We start from the raw sequence: 19,306 nt of genomic DNA, 5'->3' as shown, positions 1-19,306 counted from the left end.
CTATTGTCTTCATCTAGCATATAAGGAAACTGGGGCTGACAGAGGAGAATGTTGCCCAAGGTGTTCACTCGGCCAAGCAGTCGTGGGTCTGGGACTCAAAGTTAAGTTTGGATCACGGCTAAAGCCAGTGCCCTTAATCACGGAGCTTATTGCCTTGGGGCTGCATTTCAGTTGCACAGCCATGCTGAGAGACCGTGGGTTATTAACTATATTTCTCAAGGAATCGCTTCTTGGCCTTTTGGCTAAGATCAAGTGTAGTATTTGTTCTTATCAGTTTAATATATTTCTCAAGGAACAAGCCTGAGGATGAGTGCGATTAGTAGACTGGACAGCATCCCACAGCTGGAGAGACAGGAAGCTCTGATCATTGGCAGAAGTTCAGCATTAGAAGGAAAAACAGGGTCTTTGGAGGTTGCCTTATCCAGCCCTCTCAGTTTACAGATGAGAAAACTAAGATCCAGAGAAGGAAAGTGACTTACCAGTGTTACAGAACCAGCAAAATCATACTCAGGGCTCTTTCTCCTGCCCCAGAGGAGGCTGATTTCATTGGCAGGGAGAGGGACCCACCTTCACCCTTTTCTTTACTATTAGGTCAGTCCTCCAGCTCTGTGAGATAGCTCACTGTCACATGAGTACCCCACTGGTCCAATTTATTGATGATATCACGCTAATAGGACTTGGTGATCAGGAAGAATTAGGCATCTTAGATACCTCACTAAGACACACACACACTCACACAAACACACACACACGAGAGAGAAAGGGAGAGAAAGGTCTATGTTACAGTCTTGGAGCAGATTTCCTTCTCTGGGAAAACTCATTTTTTGCACTTCGTACTTTTAGCTCACTGGAGGAGGCCCATCTACATTATGGAGGGTAACATTCCTTATTTAAACCCGATTGGTTGTAAATGTTAATCACATCGATGAAATACCTTTAGCAACATCTATACTTGACCAAACAATGGGACAGCAGAGCCCAACCAAGTGGACACATAAAATTAATCATCATGGGCCCCACTCCTGGTACTAATTCCTTGATCAACCAAAATTCTTACTTGGAAATGAAATCACTCTAGCTAGTTCGAACAGGAGAGATTTATTAGAGGATATTTGAGAGACTCTCCGTAAAGGCCCAAAGTATCAGAATTTTAATATTTTCCAACATAAGCATTAAAAGCTAAAAATTCTCCTAGACATTGCTTTTGATGTATCCCACAGGTGATGATATACTGTTTGTTTATTTTCACTTAGTTGGAAATATTTTTAATTTTCTTCATTGTTTCTTCTTGGATGCTAGAGTTATTTAAAAATGTGTAATTTCTAAATATGTGGGGTTTAGATATGTCATTATTAATACATAATTCCACCCCACTGTGATCAGAGAACACTCTGTGAGATTTCACTATTTTGAAATATAGTGAGACTGGCTTAAGGCAGAGCATACATCTACTCTGGTGAAAGTACCCCACGCACTTGAAGAGAAGTCGTTAGTTATAATGAACCGTAAGTATCAGTTAGCTCAAGGTAGTTGCTGGTATTATCTAGATCATTGTGTTTTTAAGTATTTATTATGTGTTTATCTGGCTGTGTTGGGTCTTAGTTGTGGCATGCAGGATCTGCTTCCTTGACCAGGGATTGAGCCCAGGTCCCCTGCATTGGGAGTGTAGAGTCTTAGCCACTGGACCACCGGGGAAGTCCCCATTATGTTTTCTTAACTTAATTTGTTTATTTCTAATCGGAGGATAGTTGCTTTGCAATGTTGTGTTGGTTTCTGCCATCCACCAGCATGAATCAGCCGCAGGTATGCCTATGTCCCCTCCCTCCGGAGCCTCCCTGCCCCCTCCCACCCCACCCCAGCCCTCTAGGTTGTCACAGAGCCCTGGGCTGCGCTCCACACGCCATACTGCTGATTGGCACCTGCTGTCTGTTTTTCATACGGTGAGGTATCTGTTTTGGTGCTACTCTCAACTTGCCCCAGCCTCTCCTTCCCCCATCGTGTCCACAGTCTGTTCTCTGTGTCTGCGTCTCTACTGCTGCCCTGCAGGTGGGTTCTTCAATACCATTTTCCCAGATGCCATGTATCCCCCTTATTTTTCACGTGTGTCTGTTTATCTTGTTTTTGGCTGAGCTGGTCTCTGTTGCTGAGCAGGTTCCTTAGTTGCAGCGGCGGTGTGTGGCTTCTCACTGGGGTAGCTTTTCTTGTTTGCAGCACAGGCTCTAGGTGCGTGGGCCTCAGTGGTGGCTTGAGGGCCTTAGTAGTTGTGGTTTCGGGCTCTAGAGCACAGACGCAGTCGTTGTGGTGCACAGGCTTAGGTGGTCCGAGGCACCTGGGCTCTTCCTGGACCAGGGGTTGAACCGGAGCCTCCTGCATTAGCAGGCAGATTCTTCACCACTGAGCACCATGGAAGCCCCACATTATGTTTCTACAGGTTTGATTTGTCACTAGCTGACCCATCAATGACTGAGAAAAAGGTATTAAAATCTCCAGCTACTGACATTTGTATGCACAGGAATGAATACACAAAATGCGTGTCTACATACAGTGGTATATTATTTAGCCTTAAAAAAGAGGAGATTCTGACATGTGCTATAACATGATGAAACTTGAAAACATTAATGCTAAGTGAAACAAAACAAAAAGAAAGAACTATATGACTCTACCTATATGAGTTCCCTAGACTAGTCAGATTCGTAGCAGAAGGGAGGGCATTAGCAATTGCAAACTATTACATATAGGGCGAATAAACAACAAGGTCCTACAGTACAGCTCAGGGGACAGTATTCAATACCCTGGGATAAACCGTAATGGAAAAGAATATGGAAAAAGATGTGTGTGTGTATAACTGGCTCACTTTGCTGCATAGCAGTAATTAATACAACATTGTAAGCTGACTATATACTTCAATAAAATAAAATGTATGTCATATGTATGTTAAAAAAAAAAGAGAGAGAGAGAAAGTAGAAGGATGATGGCCAGGGGCTGAGGGAGGGGAAATGGAAGGTTGCTTAATGAATTGAATTTCTGCTCTACAATGTGAAAACTTCGGAGATCATTTAGAAAAAATGTAAATATACATAATACTACAAAATTCCACACTTTAAATGGTTAATATGGTGCATTTCTTATGTGTCTTCTACCATAATTATAATTTAAAGAAATATTTTTAAAATCTTCAACTATTAAAGATTCTAATTCTCCCTTCAATTCTGTCAAGTTTTGGATTCTGTATTTTACAGTTTAGTTATTTGACACTTGTACAACTGTAAACTGTCATAGCTTCCTGATGAAATGACCTACATTGATTATGTGAAGTGAAAGTCGCTCAGTCATGTCCGACTGTTTGCTACCCCATGGACTGTACAGTTCATGGAATTCTCCAGGCCAGAGTACTGGAGTGGGTAGCCTTTACCTTCTCCAGGGGATCTTCTCAACCCAGGGATCAAACCCAGGTCTCCCACATTGTAGGCAGATTCTTTACGAGCTGAGCCACAAGGAAAGCCCAATCAATATTATTCTCATATTACACAAATTGGAATTCCCTACTTCCAGCTACTTCTTGTGGTGATTAAAAGCATGAGCTCTAAGGTTGGAGATTATACCACTTATACGTTATATAACCTGGAAAGGTTAATTACTTTGAGCCTCAGTTTCCTCATTTGTAGAATGGGCTTCACAGCTGTGCCTATTTCCCAGGATTGTCATATAGATCGAACACAAACAACACCCAGCACAGAGCCTAGTACACAGTGAGCATTCAAGGTGTGTCAGCTATTATCATCATCATCACATATGTATGTGTGGTTAGAATTCTTTGACAATGGGTGGGAAAATCTCTAGAAGTCAAGTCATAGGAAGAATCTCGGAAGGAAGCCAGGTAATCCTGGGCAGGAACAAACTTGAGCACTGGTCTCATGAGTCTGCAGGGCTATAATGAGATGAGAAGAAGCAACCGGTTATTTCTGGGGACACTAGGGAAGAAGACAACCCAAGAAGGAAGCACAGCCAGGGGTCAACTTGAAGGAAGTTTAACAACCAGAGTTTTGATCTGTGGTAGTATCAGATTTGGGGGAGGAAGTGAGCTCCCCAACTCAGGAAGTGTGCAGAGCTAAGGTTCAGTAGGCAGCTGTCAAGAAGAGGATCCCTACACTGGTAGGAGGTGAAAGAAATGACTTATGAGGTCCTTTCTTTGGCCTTGGTCTCTTTGGATCAGGGTCCAAAGGCTCCTTCCCGTCTTTGGCCACACAGGCAGTGAGAAGTCAGGTCGGGGTTATAGGCAGTATGCTCCCCTCCCCCGTTCCGTCTTCTTTGTGATTCTATTTCTCCATCACAGCCCAGCTCCCACCCCACTGCCACTGGGCCTTTGCACATGCCTTACCCTCTCCATAAGAGGATAGCCAAGTTTTGTGGACCTGAAACTTATAAAGCTGGAAGACCTTCTTTAAGAAAAAAGAAGACAACATCAGATAAGAATGTGAATATTTAGAACAAGAAACAGAATCACAACAACTTTTTAGAAGATGATAAACAGGGACTTCCCTGGTGGTCGAGTGGCTAAAACTCTGCTCCCAATGCAAACAGCCCAGGTTTGATCCCCAGGCAGGGAACTAGATCCCACATGCCCCAAAGAGTTCGTATGCTACCACTAAGAGTTCCTGTGTGCTGCAATCAAGACCCAGTGCAACCAAATAGATGAATATTTTTAAACAAGCTGATAGACCCTCGACAATATCTAGAAAAATAATATTTATATTTATTGCCTGATACACATCCATACAATTCTTTTTAATTCCGAAGTTTTGGCTGTATGCTTTTAGGATCACTTCTTCATATGACATTGATTTTGTAGTGTCATTTTCTTTAGAGAAAATAAGAGCATTTAGTCTTTTCTCTAGCACAGTTGACCAAAAGATTTTTTTTTTAATTGTTGATAGTTTAGAAAAGTTTCTTCCCAGCTTCACAACTCATTATGAATGAGGTCATAAATCTTCAGGACTATTGTCAAATTTAGAAAAACATGTATTAAGTTTCTTTCATAGGGGAGCTGTAAGATTTCAGGACTTTTCATATTTGCTTGATCATGCATCTTAAAAACCCTTTGACTAAGATGCTGCCTATTAAGCAGTTTGTTGCTAATGTCCTCTTAGCAATGATATATTTTGGGTTTTACTTTTCATCGATGTAGCATTCCATGACAGCTTCCCCTTAGCTAGATCCCCAAAAATGCCACCACCATGCCAGTGACACCCAAATAGGGGGAAGTATGACTGAGGGGGATGTCAAAGAGTAAAGAGGCAACATTCTTCATCGGCTGCAGTTAAACTAGCTTACTTTGGCAAACTCAGCATCAGCATGTGACCCTGAATGTGTCCTGCTTGAGCTCCTCCCAGGTCACGGGAAGGCATCTGGCAAGTGAGGGGCTCTAGACCTTAAGCTTCGGAGCTTCAAGGTAAGCCTAGTAAATTCATTTCTGCCTCTTCCCAGAATGGAGCCTCTGCCCTGCCCACTCCTGTTGAATGTGGCTTACAGCTTCTTATCTTGTCCATCTGCGTTCAAGCATCGCTTGGTCCATGAGGCCTCCAGAATAGGTTAGCTGCCCCGTGAAGCTGGAGTCTACATCTGTCTGTCTAGCTCACCCTGCACCCTCAGTGTACTTTGAGCAGAGCCTGGTGCATAGCAGAACCATAGATTCGGAAGGCCGAAGTGACCTGCCAAGGTCACCGTAACAGTCAGAGCTGGCAATCAACAAGGAGAGGAGGGAGGAACTCCAGCTTTCCAGACAGCCTGCCGGCCTCAGACAGAGAAATTTATCTCTTGCCAGACCCCTTCAGAGCCCTCGCTGGCTGGCTTCCCTCCCTCCATCCTGGGGCAGCTGATCAGGAACCCCCAGAGAAGGTCATCTGAGCCCTATGGCAGAAATCTCTCTCCCTGGCACTGTTGTGAAGTGTAGAAAAAGAGTGCAAACTTAGATTTGAATCTCTGGGCCACTCCTTAGCAGCTGGGTTAGCGTTGGACAAACTGGAACCATCTCTCTGCTTCTTCCTTCCATGTTCTCAGCTGAGTCTTATGACTGCCCCTCCCACCGCAGGGCTGGCTGGAGGACTGTAGACAGCCTTAGATTAGAGGAAGCTTTCTGGCCCTGGGGACAGCATCAAGTCACAAAGCTCTCTTTGGTTTTTGTTTGTTTGCTAGTTTGTTTTAATTTTTATTTTGTATTGGAGTAGAGTTGATTTACAATGTTGTGTTAGTTTCAGGTATACAGCTAAGCGATTCAGTTATTTACATGTCCATTCTTTTTCAGATTCTTTTCCCATATAGGTCATTACAGAATTTTGAGTAGAGTTCCCTGTGCTCTGCAGTAGGTTATGAGTGGTTATCTATTTTATATATAGTAATGCCTATGTGTCAGTCCCCAGCTCCTGATTTATCCCTCTCCCCACATGTTTCCTCTTTGGTAACTGGAAGTTTGTTTTTGAAATCTGTGCAGGGCTCCCTTTGTGAACTGGTGCCTAAGGAAACCCTTTGTCTCTCCAGCCTGAGTCCACCTCAAGCCCCCATCCCCACCCCAGTCCCCTGGGGTCCTTCCAAGCCTTCTGCTAATAGTTCTTTGCTGATGTCAACGAAGATGACCAACATGCTTATTGGTAAAGTAACTCTCGACCAAGCATCCTGCCCTCCTATTTGCCTTTTGCTTTGAGGTGGTGAATGGCACACATCTGTGATGGGTGAGCCTCACACCCACCGAGGTCAGAGGGCAGCTGCCTCTAGATTACGAGTTCCTCTCGGTGGGCCAGCTCTTTCTCACCTTGTGTCCCCAGCACCCAGTATAGGACCTGGCCCAGTGTCACACCCAGTAAATGCTGACTGGGAATTAAATGAGATGCTGGGACACCGTTGTCCCAAACTAATCACCCCTGGCTCACCACCATGGCCACTGGGAAACAAGGGGTAATGTATCTGCCATGTGCCAAGCACCAAGCTCAGCTTTGCTGCCTCCTCCTCTTGTTTCCCAGATGCCCTGTAAGATAGGTACTATCATACCCATTTCACGGAGGTGGAGACTGAGGCTCAGCTAGGACAGCCCACTTGCCTGAGCCCACCCTCATGCTGAATGGCAAAGCTTGGAAGGGACAAGCTTTCCAATCAGGCCTCCTGACACTATCTACTGCTCTCCCTATTAGTCCTTAACCCAGAATTCCACCTAGGAAGTCATTTTTTCCTATTAAGGGATGCTCCTCTGCTAAAATGTAGCACCATGTCAAATAAGTCTAAAATTTCATTTAAAAAACCGAACACTATTTTCTACCCAGGGGTAAAAACAACTGTGAACTCTTCTAAGGAAGGAAAGGGGTTTTTTGTTCTTCTTGTGTCCTCACTGCTTATCACAAGGTCTGGCATGGAGTAGGAGTTGAATAAATGTTTGTTGAACAACTGTGTGAACGTGTAAGTGAGTAATTGAAAGCAGCTGCCTCACCAATCCATGGCCCATCTATGTAGGATCATTTGGGCAAGATGAGACCCTCTAACCTAGTGGTCACAGACATAGCATGAGGGCTGTACCGTTCATAAGAAGGCTTTGTTTAATCCACATAATATCTTTTGTAAAAGTTTAATGACTTGCCAATACTTAAGAATTAGAAAATTTCACATATAATCCAGATTTTCACCTTGTGGCAGAGACTTTCACCAAAAGTCTGCCTTTCACCAAACCTACACCCTGTTTTTCCCTGAACAGAACAAGCCTCAATTTCCCAGCCTCGCTCTTGGTTATGTGGACCATGTGACTACATTGTAGCCAGTGGACTGTGGGCAGAGTATTAACAATAAGTCCTACTTCCTGCCCACTCCTCCCTCCCCACCCTCCAGACTCTTTTCTGGGTCTGTGGGGCAGGTGGGGAAGATCCAGGGGAGGCCCCTAGGCCTAAGGAGATGGCAGAACCACCAGATGAAAGGCATGGGGCCCCTGCATGGCTGTGGGGAGCCTCCCGCTGGCCCACACTGGACTGTGGTGGGAACAGGAAATAACAACTTTACAATATTAAGGCAATGTGCTTTGGGATTGTTTGTTACAGCAGCCTATCCTGACTAATACATCTTCTCTCAAAGAATCAGATATCTCACAGCACGGGGCTTACTCGTCTACACGGCGTGAGGAGCTGGACTTTGGTAGCTGTTGTCCCCTTCAGCTGGGCTGGCGTTTTCTAAGCTCACCTGATCCTTGCTCTCCATCTGCCTGGTTTCTCCGACTATTTGATTTTACAGCTTCTGCTCAAATTTAATCTCTCCCTCCAGTATATGGGGATATTGAGGCATGGAGGGGACAAGGGTCCAGGTCACAGTGTGTGTGAAGGGCAGAGCTGAAACTTGGGCTGAATTCTCCTAACTCCTACTCCAGGCTTCTTCCTGGGGGTGTGGGGGGATTCTTAGGAAGTGAGAAAAGAGGGACTGTTCCAAGCCTCGGGTCCTTTTGGGGTGGAAGGGGAGTTAAGTGGCTGAGAGGGAAAGGGGACACCCCAGATGGTGGAGGGGATGAAAATAGGAGGGGAAACCCTGGCTCCTCTGTGATTCCAGTTGGCATAAGGCTTAGAAGTGTTGGACAGGTGGACTGAGGAGCTCATGTCTTTGATTGCTTAAGCTCCACTGACAAGACACAGGAACGCTGGAACAAATTTTCCCTCCCAGACAAATCCCCAAAGAAGTGAATTTGCAAAATAAAGTCCCGTATTGAGAAAGCTGTGCCAGGAATGTCCGAGCAAGCAGGCAGCAGGGGAGGGAGCTCTGTGAGGTGTGGACAGAGCTGTCCAGATGAGGCCTCTCTCAGGGGCCGTGCTGGGGTAGGGGCTTTGCCCCCTGCAACAGTCATTCTAACTCCCTAATACCTTGTTGTTGCTGTTTAGTCGCTAAGCTGTGTCTGACCCTTTGTGACCCCATGGACTGTAGCCCGCCAGGCTCCTCTGTTCATGGGACTTCCCAGGCGAGAATACAGGAGTGGGTTGCCATTTTCTTCTCCAGGAGATCTTCCCGACCCAGGGACTGAACCCGTGTCTCCTGCATTGGCAGGTGGATTCTTTACCACCTGGGAAGCCCCCCTAATGCCTTGAGCACCTGTCACACATGTGTTTTCTGGAGGCTCACCTGAGGAAACTTCTCAGTATCCCTTCCCATGCTTTCTCGCAAGTGTGGCTGCATGCGCCCCAGAGATGTCTGTGGACGCCCAGGGGCTGTGGAGAAGCCGTAAATCCTTCTCTGGCTCCATGATCTCTCCTGCTCAGACCAGACTCCTGCCTGAAACCCACGGCAGCTTTGCCAGAAACAACATTTTCTCATGGCTTATCCACCCCCCTCCTGTTGAGGGCCAGCTGGCTCCCTGGAGAAGGCTCCTGAAGACTCTAATTTGTGTCCACACCCCACCAGCATATTGAAGGGCACAAAGGGAGACCACTAAGCTGAGGGCCCGGGTAGAGAGATGAGAGAAGAGAGCCCGCTCTGCCTCTGAAGGTTGTTCAGAGCTGTTGGTGCCAAAAACTCCGTGAACCCGGAAGAGCCTTGAGCTTGAAAGCTCTGAGTTGTCGTCAAGAAGTGATTACATGGCCATGACATCGGATGTTCATTAAAGACTACGAACAAAAACCCTTACAGAGGCCTACAATCCCCCACCCACAGTCCGGGAGCCAAAAGAGTTGTGAGCAAAATAATTTAAGGTTAGCACCAAAACTCCTCTGGTGGTAAAAACCCAACCTGAACAGTTGTATGAATATTGATACATTACTCTGCAGAGATATTAATGGGTTTATGCCATGCTCACCCAGGTCCCCACTAGTATCTTAATTTTTTTTTTTTGAGGTATAGTTAATTTACAATATATTAGTTGCAGGTGTACAGCAAAGTGGTTCAATTATTTGTATACATATATCCATTCTTTTTCAGATTCTTTCCCCGTATATGTTACTACAAAACATTGAGCACAGTTCCCTGTACAATACAGTAGGTCCTTGTTGGTTATCTATTTTTTATATAGTCGTATGCATATGTTGGGCTTCCCAGGTGGCTTGGTGGAAAAGAATCCACTTGCCAATGCAGGAGACTCAGGTTCAATCCTTGGGTGGGGAAGATCCCCTGGAGAAGAAAACAGCGACCCACTCCAGTATTCTTGCCTGGGAAATCCCATGGACAGAGAAGCCTGGTGGGCTACAGTCTGTGGGGTCGTGAAAGAGTCAGACATGACTTAGTAACTAAAACAACAAATGTACATGTTAATCCCAAACTCCTAACTTATCCCTCCCACTAGTTTCTTAATATAACATACAACATATGCTTTCTAAAACTCCGAAACTCCTCAAATCCCAAAATGCACAAGGACCTTGAGATATTGGTATTTTAGGTAAGGGATTTTAGGCAAGGGATGCAGAAGACATTTGAAGTGCTTTACATGCATTAATCCTTACAGTAACCCTATGGGGTAGAATTTGTGCTTTGTCTCCCCATTTTATGGATGAGGAAACCAAACCAGAAAGAGGTGAAATGACTTGTTTCACAGCTGGTGTTGGTGCTCGGGTTTGGACCCAGGCATCCCAGTTCAAGAGCCCACTCTCTGAACCACTCCACCATCTGCCTTGCTGGGCAAAGTGGGGTGGGGTGGGTGGGAAACGGGAAATAACTATTTTACACAACAAGTACACACCCTGGATGGCGTCTGAGGAGCAAGCCTGCCGCCACAGGTGTTCTCACGGGGTGATCAGCGTCCGGGTTGCCCTGGTACTGCCCTGGATTCAGCAGCCAACTCCTGCATCCCAGAACACTCCTCAGGCCCAGCAGTAGGGATGGATGCTCACTTAGTTCTTGAGGACCATGTGCCTGTTATTCTATGAATATCATGAGCATCACGGCCCGCAGAGGGGATTCAGGGGTTTGGAGACATTCATACAACATGGCTTCTGAACCCAAACTGGGATCTGCTGTGGGCGCTTAATCAAGACATGGGAGGAAACCCTAGAGGAGGTGCCAGCTAGGTCAATTGCACCCAGCAACAGCGTGTACCGTCAGTTCAGTTTAGTTGCTCAGTCATGTCTGACGCTTTGTGACCTCATGGACTGCAGCACGCCAGGCTTTCCTGCCCATCACCAACTCCCAGAGCCTACTCCAACTCATGTCCATAGCGTTGGTGATGCCATCCAACCATCTCATCCTCTCATCCCCTTCTCCTCCTGCCTTCAATCTTTCTGAGAATCAGGGTCTTTCCCAATGGGTCAGTTCTTTGCATCAGGTGGCCAAAGTATTGGAGTTTCACCTTCAGCATCTGTCCTTCCAATGAATATTCAGGCCTGATCTCCTTTAGGATAGCACCTTCCTAAGGGATTTATAAGGAAGAGTGCACTCTGTCAGGTTTTTGACTTTGGATTCCATTGTAATCACAGTAGGGATATACCCTTAGGGAGAGATATTCTCTGCTGTTCCAATTTAGAAATGGCTAGCTTGCATCCCCAGCTTTGAATTTTAACTCTTGAAGGCCCACACCTGACCTCTTAGGAATGAGCCACACCAGAGATTCAGAGCTACCTGCCATGGGCTTGCCCAGACCTGTCTGAGCCCAAAGAAGAAAGAGGCAAGGCCTCTGACCTTGAGAAGCAGATCTGGGGCTATAGAAGCAGGAGATAAGCACAGCCAGGCTCAGGGGGAGAAAGACAGCCCCATGTGCTGCAGGTCCAACAGGCTCCTGGAGCTGGTGAGGAGGAAGAGGGGTGGGATGGGAATGCAGTGGAATCCTTCTGATTGTGGAGGCCTGCCCGAGTCAAGGATGCAGGCTGGAGGTTGCCAGTTAAACATGGCACACATATTTACCTTCACTGTTCTCTGGAGTTCCAGTAAAATAACATAAAGGCATTAAAAAAAATACACACTTATCCACTGGGACAAAGAGACCATGTGAGGCCGTGACAGCAGATCTGGAGAGTCAACCACATTCTGGAAACTGGAAAGCAGATGGTGAGTGGGGACCGATTTAAGAAACCTGAGAGGTTAAAACCTGACAATTTAGGGGGAGCCAGGGGGCTCAGATGGTAAAGAGTCTGCCTGCAGTGCAGGAGACCTGGGTTTGACCCCTGGCTCAGGAAGATCCCCTGGAGAAAGGAATGGCTACCCACTCCAATATTCTTGGCTGGAGAATTCCATGGACAGAGGAGCCTGGGTGGGCTACAGTGCAGGAGGGTCACAAAGAGTCAGACATGACTGAGTGACTAACACTTTCACTTTCATCAGGACACAAGACAATTTAAGATCCTCAGGAAGGCTCAGGGGTTGGAGGAACCAGGAATCTCCAAAGGCTGAGATGCAGAGCAGTCAAACTGGAAAGGCTGCTTAGTAACTGTCTGTGGGACGACTGGATCTCTCCTAGCACAGCTGGCAGAGGCAGGACGTGACCCCTCCCCTCTGGAGCAGAAGGCTGCCTCTCAGGAGAGAGAGAATGACCTGAGGAGATGCTCTTGCAAGGCTCAGCAGGGGCTAGGAACGTAGCAGGTCCTTGGTGAGCTGTTGCTGTTATTCTGGTCAGTTGGCCTCTCTCTGTCTCGTTCTCTAATTTTCTTCTTGGAGTCAGAAAGAGGCTCAGAGACATGAGGCAGAAGAGGTCACTTGGGCGGCAAAGGCTGACTGCCTAGTAATATCCTCTCCAGCTAGTCACATGCCCTCCTCACACACTAGGTTATTTGCCTTCTAGTATCTACTATCTTCTTCTTCTTCAGTAACAATCTCTTTTTTAGATAGCTATCTTGTTCCTAGCTCCAAGGTATTTTCCAGAGTCTTTTGCAATTAGATATGGCCATGTGACTATATAAATAGTAGTGTTGTGAGCAAGTCAGGAACTATCTTTATAAGAGAAATGGTCTTCTGCCACTCTGCTCTTTGGGCTGCAGATGTGATGGCCAGTGCTCCAGCAGCCGTACTGGGCAATGAGGAAAGAGGCCACTTGCTAGAGATGGAAGAAACCCTCTTCATGGAATTGCCATACCAGCCTGCATTGCCCACCTTTGGACTTCTTTCACATGACAAAGAAATAGACTTCTTTCTTATTTTGGCCACTATAATTTTAGGATTTTCTGTTGGGTGCCTCTGATCCTAATCCTGTAAACTTGAGTTGGGAGCAACCCCTTCCTTGTCGTCCTCTTTCCTATTCAGAGATCCTAGAAGATGAGAATCAGCAGAGAACTTAGCTGTTATAGAATCCAGAGGGCCAGGGACAAAATCTGGCCTCCAGATGTTTCTTTAGCTCATACAGCGTCTTTAAAATCAGGAGCTATTTGAGCATATTTTGAACATTAAAATTGCAGTTTTGGGCTTCCTTGGTGGCTCGGACAGTAAAGAATCTGCCTGCAGTGTGGGAGACCTGAGTTCAATCCCTGGGTTGGGAAGATCCCCTGGAGAAGGGGATGGCTACCCACTCCAGTATTCTTGTCTGGAGAATTCCATGGACAGAGGAGCCTGGCAGGCTACAGTTCATGGGGTTGCAAAGACCTGGACATGACTGAGCAACTAAGCACAGCACAATCCTATATTATCTATAAACCCTATGAGCTAGGTATATATTAATACATATATGTTGTTGTTGTTCAGTAGTTGTGTCTGACTCTTTGCAACCTCACGGACTGTAGCATGCCAGACTCATCTGTTCTCCACTATCTCCCAGAGTTTGCTTAAATTCATGTCCATTGAGTCAGTAATACTATCTATCTCATCCTCTGCCATCCCCTTCTCCTTTTGCCTTCAATCTTTCCCAGCATCAGGGTCTTTTCCAATAAAAAGACTCTCCAGTGGAAAGGTTCTTCACATCGGGTGGCCTGAGTATTGGCCACACACACACACACACACACACACACACACACACACACACACACAGATAGTTGGATAGCATCACCGACTCAATGAACATGAGTTTGAGCAAGCTCTGGGAAATGGTGAAGGACAGGGAAGCCTGGTGTGCTGCAGTCCATGGGGTTGCAAAGCGTTGGACACGACTGAGCGACTGCACCACCACAACAACAACATACATGGTACTCTAAGAGCTTGGGGTGTATATATGTATCGTCTCCAGTCAGCAGACGAGGACTCTGAGGCTCAGAGAGGATTTGCCCAAGTCATAGGTCACAAAGCTGGAAGCCCTCGACCCGAAACTCCAGACCGTCTGCATTCCATGCTGGCTCTGTCAGCCTTTGAGTTTGCAACCGCTGAGGTCTGGATCCCTTGCTTGAAGTTTCTCAGAGGAAGACAACAGAGCCGAAGAGGAAGAAATACTAGATGACCTTTATCATGCTGTGTCAGACCAATAGCCCCGGCTCCCCTGCTACACTGTGAGCAAACCAACTCAAGAGTGGTTTTGTGTTTTTTTTTAATCTCTCTACTTCCTGTGTCCGGCACAGAGCCAGCCAGGGAGCTATGTGCTGATCGAATGAGGTGACCCACTCTCAGTCACACAGACAGAGCCCAATGCAGGGCTGGGATGCCCACCCTGGGCTCCCACCTGCCCACCTAGGGCTCTTCCAGACCTGGCTGTCACCCAGCCTGCCCCGCTTTCTTCGGGGTGCTGACAGGGGGCAAGAGCACAGGCTGAGGCCTCGCATGTTCACGCTCAAACTCCAGCTTCATCTCTCACCGCTTTGAGCCTTGGTTTCTGCCCCAGAAAATGGAACTAATCACTTACCTCATCGGGCCACTGGAAGGATTTGATGAGATCAAGCCACATGGCTTCCCGCAATAACCAGCACATAATAGGTACTCATTAAATGGGAGCTATTACTGTGACACGTATTTTTATGAGGGAGTGGGGTGGGGAGAGGTTAATTTGCCTGTGGGTTGAAATCCTTTCCCTTGTGCTTTGACTTGCCCTCCCTTAACCCAAGGCAGCTTGAGCCCTTCATAGGACTAGACACAAGGTCACGCTCAGCAGAGGGCTTTGCATATCTCAGGAGCTTGTGAATAATGACCTGAAACTTCCCTTCCATCTTTGCACCAACATATAACAGGTTCCTGCTCTCCAGCAGGCCCTGCGTCAGGGCTGGAGACTTTGGAGAAACTAGAACTGTCCTGCTTTTGAAGACTGTCCAGCTGGCTGGTGAGTTTAGACAAGGTAACATGACTCTTCAAGATGTGGAAGATGATGACAAGTCTTACGGGAAAGGGAGCAAAGGTGCTCCCTCCAGGAAGATGCATTCCCAAACCAGCGGAGACTGCTAGAGGCTCACCCACATCCTGGCTCTCCATTCCTTCCCAAACTGGGCCACGTTTCCCAGTCTCCCCTGCAATTCAGTGTGACCGCAGGACCCAGTTGCAGGGGTGGGGACTGAGTGTGGACTGAAGCATTGCATGCCACTTCTGAGCCCGGCCCCTCAAAATTCCCAATACGCCTTAATAAAGATGACACCCCGGGTGACTTTGAGACCCACGTTGTAGATTCAGCCTGAGTTCCAGAAGGACTGAATGGAGAGTTTCCGCCCACCCAGAACTGTTACATCAAAAAGAACTCTTCTAGTCTATTTACCAGGTTTTTGTAACATTCTATGTGTTATAGTAGCTACCTTAATTCTAAGACACTGGCCTTGAACATCAGATTTTTTTTCATTATGTTACTTTTCCTCTTTACAACTTTGACAGTTACATTTAGTGCTGTAGTTCTAAGTTACCAATGTTCTTTGTCACAACTTAATTCTTTAACTGGAGATAATACCCCTGACCAGGATTGATTCAGATTGGGATATTCTTATTCATTAATTCTGTATTTTTTTTTTTTTGGGGTGTTTTTGCTGGCTAGAATTAAATCTTGAACTAGATTTTTTAAGGAAGGGTATGTGAGAGTTACAGTTCCTGCATGTTTGAGAATAGATCTTGCTTTTCTTCACACATGAATGATGAATTTTGTGGATAATGAATTTGGGAGAGACTATCTCTCTCCATCCTTCCTCCAACTCTATAGACATTGGCCCACTGTGTACTAATGTGGATAGATTCATCACCAGCCTATATCACTTAGGGTTCTGGCAGGAACCAGGTGATACACTCAAATTGAGTAATTGAAGAATGTTTAATAGAGGAATTATTTCCATTCAGTTATAAGATGAATGAGGCTTCCCTGATGGCTCAGTGGAAGAGAATCCGCCTGACAATGCCGGAGACGTGTGTTTGATCCCTGGGTAGGGAAGATTCCTGGAAGAGGAAATGACAACCTGCTCCAGTATTCGTGCCTGGGAAATCCCATGGACAAAGGAACCTGACGGGCTACAGTCCATGACGTCACAAAGAGTCAGACATGACTTAGTGATTATACAACAACAAGATGAATAAGGTCGGAGGATCTAATGTATAATATGGTGACTTTAGTTGATAATTCGGTTGTACGGCTGACATTTGCTAAGACAATAGAGCTTAAATGTTCTCACACATACGAAAAGAGGTAAATATGTGAAGTGATGGATGCATTATTAACTTAATGGGGAGAAATCCTTTCATGATGGATATGTATATCAAATCACTGCATCATACACTTTAAGTATCTTACCAGTTTGTCAATTATAACTCAGTAAAGCTGAAAAAATACGAAATTTGTAAAAAGGAATTATTTACAAAGAGGTAGGTAGGCATAGCTGTCAGTACCCTGCCCGTATGCCCTCACCATCACCTCCACGTGCCAGAAGCTATTTGCTTCTAACACCTGAGTCAGCACCTCTCTCGCGAGGCCCTCTCTCCCTCCCCACTCCCCGCCTGCTGGTGTTTTCTAACTGTGGGGGTAAGCTTAGCCAGTGTCCTGAGCAAGCTGAAAGCACCAGGAACTTAACATCTTGGAGCAACCCTCCCAACAATGACAGCAGGCAGTGGGTGGATAAACCCAGCAGCTTCCTCGCTCCTCAACTGAATTACCTCTGGAACACATCTATGTAATCTCTGAGGTCCCCCGAGGGGCTGAGCTCCAGGTGTCCTGTCTGGTAAACTGCCCGGAAGTTTCAGCTTCTCTCACATCCTGTCTCACTTCTGCCCTTCCCTTCCCCATGCTTCCCAGAATGTCTTCCCAAACTACTTGTGTTTGACTCTTTTATCTCAAGCTCTGTGGCCCCAGCTGGGGTGGGGGAAGGCCGAGGGGAGGGGCAGGCAGGGGACCCTAACCCAGAAAGCAGAGTTTCGGGAAATCAATAAAGGCCAGTGCAGTAGCCCTAGGGGCAGGAGGGAACCTGGAGAGGGAATGGTGTGGAGAGGGCCACCTGCTGGAAGCCTGGACCCTGGTAGAGAAACAGAGCTGACCCAGGGGCTGTGCAAGGGGCAGAGAAGAGGGAATAAACATCCTGACTTCTCCCTCCTCCCACCTTCTGATCTCCTAGTGGTGCCCCCTATCGACTAAATCCAACCAGAAGTCAGAGGGCAAGAGACCCTGCTGGTGGTCAGGCTGCCTGGCACAGAGCAGCAATAAGGGCAGGAAATGCGTCTGGAAGGGCAAACAGGAGATATAAATGCAGCATATAGGCTGATAATTTTCCTTTGCGTTTGACCTGAATGGAAAGCATAATCTTGATAATTTCCAGGATCCAGGAAAAGGCTTTTCCAGATGTCAGGGTGGAGTAAACTAAGGGCAGAGACTCGGGGGGCTGGAGTGGGTCAGCATTTCTGTTATCTACGGCTGCCTAATAATCCACCCCAAGACTCAGAGGCTCAGAATAACAGCCAGTTATTATAAACCACAATTGTGTAGGGCAGGACACCAGGCCCAGGGTCGGCGGGGTAATTCTTCTGTTCCACACAGCACGACTGAAGTCACAGATTCGGCCGGCAGCTCTCCTGGGCTGGAGGGTGCTCCACCAGTGAATTTGGTTTCTTGGTGGAGACCATGGAAAGGCTGGCGGACTGAAGTGATTATACAGGATTCTTTAGTGTGATGGTCTCAAGGCAGTTGGATTTCCTACATAGCGACTTCGGGGCTTCCAGAAAGAATGTTCACCAGGCCCCAGTGGAAGCTTCAAGGCTTCTTCTGATCTAGGCTCAAAGTCCAGGAATGTCACGTTCATCACGTTCTATCAAGTCACTCAGCCCAGCTCAGGAACAGAAGGAGGAAAATTAGATTCCATCGGGCAGTGGGAGGAATAGCAAAGAACTGGGTCAGCTTTCGCTGACCAGAAAGCCATCCAGATTGACCAGTGTTTGGGGAACGTGCTGGGAAGTGATGAGACTGACGTTGGAGAGGGGCTGGATTGTCATACAGGGGATGGGGAGACAGTAATAAGGTTCAGCGTGAAGCTTCTAGAATCAGATTCAAATTCAAATCCTAGCTCCCCCACATACGACACGTGTGCAGGCTCTTCCTGTCTCTGAGCCTGTTCTCATTTGTAAAATGGGACCTGATCCTACTTTACAGAATTGCTGTGGACACTAAATGGGATGGTGCTTACGAAGTGCTTCCCAGAGTACCTGACTCCAAGTATGGCTCAGTAAACGGGAGCCATTATTGTGTACTCTGAGTGACATGAGAAGCCAGAAAAGGGTCTTACAGAAAACTCTGGCTTCAACAATGCATCAGAAGGATCTTTTTTTTTTTTTTAATTTCACTTTTATTTGAGACAGTTGTTTTACTCTTTCTTTATACTAGTAAATGTGTTTTATTTATTTAAAAACACCTTTTGGCTGCAATGTGTGGCATGTGGGATCAGGTAAGATAACCTGTGCCCCCTGCTTTGGGAGCCCAGAGTCTTAACCACTAGACTGCCAGGGAGGTTCCAGGGCAATAGTGAGTCAAAAACGGTCATTTCTGACTCACTCTCACCCTCACTGTCACATACAATTCAACCCAAGCCTCGTTGATTCTACCCCCTAAATGTGACTTAAATCTGACTTTCCCCATGGTCACAGCCATCTCTACTCAGATAACTGCAGCCACCTCCTTCCTCCTCTGGCCCCTCTGCAGTGCCTTCCCCTCCAGCTGCATAGGAACCGCATGGGGGATGAAATTCAAGTACAAATTCCAGTTCCGGAGGGCTACAATGGGGTCTGAGAGTCTGCGGTTCAGTTCCGACTCCTAGGTGATAACGATGCTAATGATTTCAGGACCACACTTTAAGGAGCTGCTGGAGAATGTTTCTTCCAAATAAAAGTTTCATCCTATCTTGCCTCCACTTAAAACCCTCCATTGATTTTCCAGTGCTCTTGGGGGGAAAAAGACCAAACCCTCATCAAATCCAACAGATCCCGTGTGATCTGGTCCTTGCCTCGGTCAGGCCCCTTGTCCTCCACTCTCCTACCCTGCTCTTTCTCCCTTATGTATTCTTACTGTATTTCTTCTATA

At 46.6% G+C, this 19,306-nt stretch overlaps 1 pseudogene; it reads left to right on the top strand.

Moving 5' to 3' along the window:
* Positions 1 to 222: 222 nt before the first annotated feature.
* LOC138091927 (U2 spliceosomal RNA) lies at positions 223 to 340 on the top strand (annotated as a pseudogene).
* The last annotated feature ends 18,966 nt before the right edge of the window (positions 341 to 19,306 follow it).

The sequence above is a fragment of the Capricornis sumatraensis genome, chromosome 15, assembly GCF_032405125.1.
Source record: "Capricornis sumatraensis isolate serow.1 chromosome 15, serow.2, whole genome shotgun sequence".
In the NCBI taxonomy this organism is placed as follows: domain Eukaryota; kingdom Metazoa; phylum Chordata; class Mammalia; order Artiodactyla; family Bovidae; genus Capricornis; species Capricornis sumatraensis.
The sequence above is the reverse complement of the archived record's forward strand: the minus strand, read 5'-3'. Positions and strand labels throughout refer to the sequence as shown.